This window comes from Felis catus, chromosome B3 (assembly GCF_018350175.1).
Source record: "Felis catus isolate Fca126 chromosome B3, F.catus_Fca126_mat1.0, whole genome shotgun sequence".
Classification (NCBI taxonomy): domain Eukaryota; kingdom Metazoa; phylum Chordata; class Mammalia; order Carnivora; family Felidae; genus Felis; species Felis catus.
In genome coordinates, this window is record NC_058373.1 from 48,199,585 (window position 1) to 48,206,440 (window position 6,856).

Genomic DNA, 6,856 nt, shown 5'->3' on the forward strand with positions numbered 1-6,856 from the left:
TCCAGTGAGAAAAGAGAACCCAGGGAAGACAAACAGTGTTCCCAACATTCTGAATCACTTTGCAGGAGTCCCTACTCTGACCTCACTCCACAGGGATTGCAAGAGAATTTGTGGGGTGTAGCCAAAGGGAATCTGACTGTGACAGAGAAGAGAGGAGGGTTTGCAACAACCAGCACACATATCCTGCCAGATTGAGTTCATATTGGCAGTGACCAAGTAGTAACCCCAGCCAGTACCTATGTTAATCTGCAAAACCAACTCAGGGTTGTACTCTGATCAGGGAACTCAGTGGGGTGCAGAATTTTCTGATTGAATTCTCAGAGAAGTTATTTCTCTGGCTTTAGAGTCCACTTTGCTGATGTGCTGAGTTAAAAACCCATACACTATAGAGTATTTTCTAGCTCCATCTTACCAGAAGAGCTAGTGACAACTCATGGAAACTGTCTGGCCCAGTAGTACTTGAGCCAAGAATTAGGTATTAAAAGCTGATTCCCCCAGAAAAAAAAGCCAGTACCAGGCATGGAAAGTTCACACGCTATGCACAGGCAGGAGCATTAATTCGTAAACAAGGCTCAGGGTAGATAGTGGTCCCTCCCAACCAGAGAGTATGTTTGGGAAATTGAGAGTAGCCAGGACCATCTTCTACCACTTCCACCCAGACAAAGGGGCTGAGACCTAGTTTCACTCACTGTGGAGAGTGTCTTCCAGCCCCATTCAACCAGAAGGACTGCCAAAAACACCTGGAAGCTGTACATCACAGTGGCACTCAAGCCAAAGAAGGAAAGACAGAGTTGATGGTTTGCAGAACAAAGTCAGTGGCCACGTAGAGCTAGTGAACATAGGGTATAAATCAACTTAAGTTTAGACAACAAGGAGATTTACCAGTTTTAGAGCTGCTTCTCCTGGTTTGAACAGTCAGGGAATCTAATTTGTAGCTCTTCCCATCACTGAATACACCCTTCAGACTTTCAGATCAGGGAACCTAACCAAAATGCATAAGAAGCTACATAGTCCATTTAATAGTCCTTCATACAGTGGCACTTGAGCAGAGAGCATAGCTCACAGTTTCCCCTATCTGCAGAGCAAAATCAGTGGTCTCACCAGACCAGGGAATAAAGCACACACTTTGGCCTGATGTAGGCCCCAAACAATGAGCTGTATAGGCCCTGGGCCCTGGCCTGCCACCCTGCCATGGTACGGAAACTAACTTATATCCCCACCTATTACCGAACATATTACTCATCTGCAGCCATCTACCAAGCCTGACCAGATTATTCAATTACAGAACCCATACTACAGACTCACTTGGGCAAAAAACCAAGACAGTAGTTTTATCCAACAGTTCTCACCAATGGCACGGCCCCCCATCCCTGTCTTCAGAGCTCAGTTGCCTCACCCAAAATTAGACCATAAAAATTAGACCATAATATTAGACAACCTACCCAAACACATTATCATCAGACATACTCAGAAACCCAAACTAAGCTGACTGGTGAAGAACTATTTCTGTTAAAGCAAACCTGTAAAGTCTGGAAGAGGAGCCTCATTATTTAAATGTACAGATGCCAAAATAAGGAATCAAGAATCATGTAAATAGGTAAATCAGGTAAATATGAATACACCAAAGGAAACTAATAAAGCACTAATAACTGACCAAAGAAATGAAAATATACTATCAGACAAATAATTTAGAATAATCTTCTAAAGGACATTTAGTGAAATACAAGAAAACACAGACAACTAAAAAGTTAAAAAAAACAATGCATGAACAAAATAAGCAGTTTGACAAAGAAATAGCAACTATCAAACATAACAACAACACAAATAGAAATTCTAGACTGGGCCATGCAAAAAATGTAGACTGGACCATGCAAAAAAAGAATCAGCAACATAGAAGATAGGACATTGGAAACTACCCAGAGCAAAATAGAAAGAAATACAGAGAGAAAGAATGAAAGAAAGAAAAAAAGGAAGAAATCAAGGAAAAAAAGAAAAAATGAAGAAAGCTTATAGGAATTTATAAGACATAATGAAAAGGAACAATATTCACATTATGGGAATTCCAGAAAGCAAAGAGAAAAGGAAAGGGACAGAAGGTATATTTAAAGCAATAATGGCTGAAAACTTACCAAATCTAGGGAAATGGACATCCAGATCCATGAAACCCAAGTAGGTTGAACTCAAATAGGACTGCAAAGACACTTTAAAATTAGTATATCAAAAGTCAAAGACAAAGAAAGAATTTTAAGAGCATCAAGAGAAGAAAGACAAGCTACATGCAAGAGAACCCCTATAAGATTACTGGCACATTTCTCAATAGAAACTTTCCAGGCCAGGAGAGAATCAGATGACATATTTAAAATATTAAAAGAAAATAACTGTCAACCAAGAATTCTATACCCAGATAAGTTTTCCTTCAGAAACACAGGAGTGATTACACTTTTCTAAACAAAGAAAAGTTGGGGGAGTACATTACCACCAGACCTGCCTTACAAGAAATACTAAAGGGAGTTCTTTGAGTGGAAGTAAAAGAATGCTAATTAATATTATAAAAACACAATAAGGTAACAAAACTCTCACTGGTAATGATAAATATATAGTCATAATTAGATTCTGCAATGGTGGTGCATAATTTACTTACAACTCTAGCTTAAAATTTTTCTAAATTAATGTAGTAAAAACACCCACAAATACAATAATCTATTGTTACACAGTACAAAAAACATGCAAATCCTAACACCAATAACTTAAAATGTGAGGGGGAGAAGTAAAAGTGTAAAGTTTACAAATACTATTGAAGTGAAGTTTTTATTAGTTGAAAATAGGGTGTTAGAAGTTTAAGACACTTTATGAAAGCCTTATAGTAACTACAATGAAAATCCTATAGTAATTATATAAAAGAACATGAAAAAGAAGTCAAAGCATACCCATACCAAATGACATCAAAACACATAAAAAAGCAGGAAAAGAAAAAAGGACCAATGAATATATCAAATAATCAGAAAACAATTAACTAAATGCCATTAGTAAATGGTTACATGTCAACAATTACTTTAAACATAAACAGATTGAATGCTCCAGTGAAAAGACACAGAACAGCTGAATGGATTAAAAAACCAAGATTTGGAGCGCCTGGGTGGCTCAGTCAGTTGAGCGTCCAACTCTTGATTTTGGTTCAGGTCATGATCCCAGGATTGTGGGATCAAGGCCTGCATATGAGACATTACCCAGAAAATGCCAGGATGGCTAAAATCAACAACACCAAGAAACAACAGGTATTGGAGAGGATGTGGAGAAAGGGAACCCTCTTGCACTGTTGGTGGGAATGCAAACTGGTGCAGCCTCTCTGGAAAACAGTATATATTTCCCCAAAAAGATAAAAAATAGAACTATCCTATGATCCAGCAATTGCATTACCAGGTATTTACCCAAAGAATGCAAAAATACATATTCAAAGGGATACATGCATCCTGATGTTTATAGCAGCATTATCTATAATAGCCAAATTATGGAAATAGTCCAGTGTCCATCGACTGATGAATGGATAAAGAAGATGTGGTTTATATACACAATGGAATATGAATGAAATCTTGTCATTTGCAGTGATGTGCATGGAGCTAGATAGTATTATACCAAGCATAAGTCAGTCAGAGAAAGACAAATACTGTATATATGATTTCACTCATATGTGGAATTTAAGAAACAAAACAAGTGAGCAAGCGTAGTGGGGAGAGAGAGGCAAACCAAAAAAACAGACTCTAAACTATAGAGAACAAACTGATGGGTGCTAGAAGGGAGGTAGTAGGGGACATGGGTTAATAGGTGATGGGATTAAGGAATGCACTGTGATAAGCACTGGGTGTTTTATGAAAGTGTTGATTCACTACATTGTACACCTGAAAGTAATATTACACTGGAATATAAATAAAAACTTTTAAAAAAAGCAAGAAGATGCTACTTGAAAATAAAAAAAAAATTACCATATGATACAACAATTACCCTTCTGGGAATATATCCCAAAGTAATGAAAACACTAACTCAAAAAGAAATCTGCAGCCCTTTGTTCACTGCAACATTATTTATAATAGCCAAGCCATGGAAGCTATCTATGAGACCCACTGATACATGAATGGATAAAGAAATTGTAGCATAGGGCGCCTCAGTGGTTCAGTCAGTTATGTCCAATCCTTGATTTCATCACAGGACATCATCTCCCAGTTTGTTAGATCCAGCCCTGCAACAAGCTCTGCACTCACAGCACAGAGCCTGCCTGGGATTCTCTCTCTCCCCCTCTGTCTGCCCCTCCCCTGCTCTTTGTCTCATGCACCCATGCATGTGTTCTCTCTCTCTCTCTCTCTCTCTCTCTCTCTCTCTCTCTCTCTCTCAAAATAAATAAATGAACACTAAAAAAGAAATTGTAGTATATAAAAATACAATTGAAAGTATTTAAAAACACAGAAATCCTACCGTTTGTAACAATGTGGTTGAACCTTGAAGGCATTATGCTAAGTGAAGTAAGTCAGACAGAAAAAGGCAAATACTCACTTAAATGTGGAATCTAAAAGAAAAATAAGAGCCAAATTCATAGTTAAAGAGATCAAACTTGTGGTTACTGGAGGCAGAAGGTGGAGGAAAGGGGAACTGAAGAACGGTGGTCAAAGGCAAAAATTCCATTTACAAGATAAATAACTATTAGGATATAACGTACAACATGATTACTATAGCTAACAGTGCTATATGATACATAGAAAAGTTAAGAGAGTTAATCCTAACAGTCCTCATCACAAGGAGAAAAATTTTTTTTCATTTCTTCTTTTCTTCTTTCTTTTCCCTGTATCTACATAAGAAGATGGATGTTAGCTGTAGCTGTTGTGGTAACCATTTGACAATATATGTAAATCAATACATCATGCTATATGCATTTAACTTATACAGTGATGTATGCCAATTATTTCTGGAAAAAAATAATAAAAGCATTGCATTAAAGTAATTGATACAAGAAAGTCAATGATTCAAATTTTACTGCCTTTTCTTCAGAAATAATGGAGAAGAACAGGCAATGGAACAACAACTTTATTTGTTTGTTTGTTTTCTTCATTGAATGTTCTCTCTTTTTCCACTGGAATTTTTATTTTTATTAATTTATTTTATTTTTAAAAATTTAATTTCAGTATAGTTAACATACAGTTTCAGGTATATAATATAGTGACTCAACGATTCTACGTGTTACTCAATGCTCAACATAAGTGTAATCTTAATCCTCTTCATCTATTTCACCCATCCCTCACCCACCTCCTTCCTCCTTTCTAGTAACCATCAGTATGTTCTCCATAGTTAAGAGTATGGGATTGTGGTTTTCTGGTTTTTGTATTCTGGGGTTTGCCTCTTTTTTTCTTTAGTTTGTTTCTTAAATTTCACATATGAGTGAAATCATAGGATATTTGGTTTTCTCTGACTGACTTATTTCACTTAGCATTATACTCTCTAGATCCACCCATGTTGTTGCAAATAGCAATATTTCTTTCTTTTTTATGGCTGAATAACATTCCATTGTGATATATACCACTTCTTCATCCATTCATCTATTGATGGACACTTGAACTGCTTCCATATTTGGTTATTTTAAATAATGCTACAATAAACAGAGAGATGCATATATATTTTTGAATTAGTGTTTTTGTTCTCTTTAGGCAAAAACTGAGTAGTGGAGTTACGGGATCATATGGTAGATCTATTTTTAATTTTTTGAGAATCTTCCATACCCTTTTCCATAGTGGCTGTAACAGTTTGCATTCCCACCAGCAGTGCAAGAGGGTTCCCCTTTCTCCACATCCTCTCCAATACCTGTTGTTTTTTATGTTGTTGATTTTAGCCATTCTGACAGGTGTGCAGTGATATCTCATTGTAGTTTTGTTTTGTATTTCCCTGATGATGAATGATGTTGAGCATCTTTGCATATGTCTTTTGGCCATCTGTATGTCTTCTTTGGAAAAATGTCTTGTTCATGTCTTCTACCCATTTTTAAATTGGATGATTTATTGTTTGCGTGTTGAGTTTTGTAAGTTCTTTATTTTGGACCTTAACCCTTTATCAGATATTTCTTTTTTTAAATTTTTTAATGTTTATTTATTTTTGAAAGAGAGAGAGAGAGAGAGACAGAGCACAAGTGAGGGAGGGCAGAGACACAGAATCAGAGGCAGGCTCCAGGCTCCGAGCTGTCAGCATAGAGCCCAATGCGGAGCTCAAACTCTCAACAACAACCGTGAGATCATGACCTGAGTCAGTCAGACACTTAACCAACTGAGCCACCCAGGCACCCCCCTTTATCAGATATTTCATTTGCCAGTATTTTCTCCCATTCAGTAAGTTCTCTTTTAGTTTTGTTGATTGTTTGTTGTGAAAAAGCTTTTTTTTTTTTTAAATGAAGTTCCAATAGTTTATTTTTGCTATTATTTCCCTTACCTTAGGAGACATATCTAGAAATATTTTGCTATGGGTGATGTAAAAGAAATTATTGTCTGTGCTCTTTTCTAGGATTTTCATGCTTTCAGGTCTCACATTTAGGGCATTAATCCATTCTGAGTTAATTTTTGTGTATTGTGTGAGAAAGTGGTTCAGTTTCATTCTGTCCAGTTTTCCCAGCACCATTTGTTGAAGAGACTGTCTTTTTCCCATTCCATTCCTTGCTTCCTTTGTTGAAGATTAATTGACCATGTAATTGTGGTTGTTTTCTGGGCTCTCTATTCTGTTCCATTGATCTGTATGTCTATGTTTACACCAGTACTGTACTGTTTTGATTACTACAGCTTTGTAGTATATCTTGAAATCTGGGATTTGATACCTCCAGTTCTGTTCT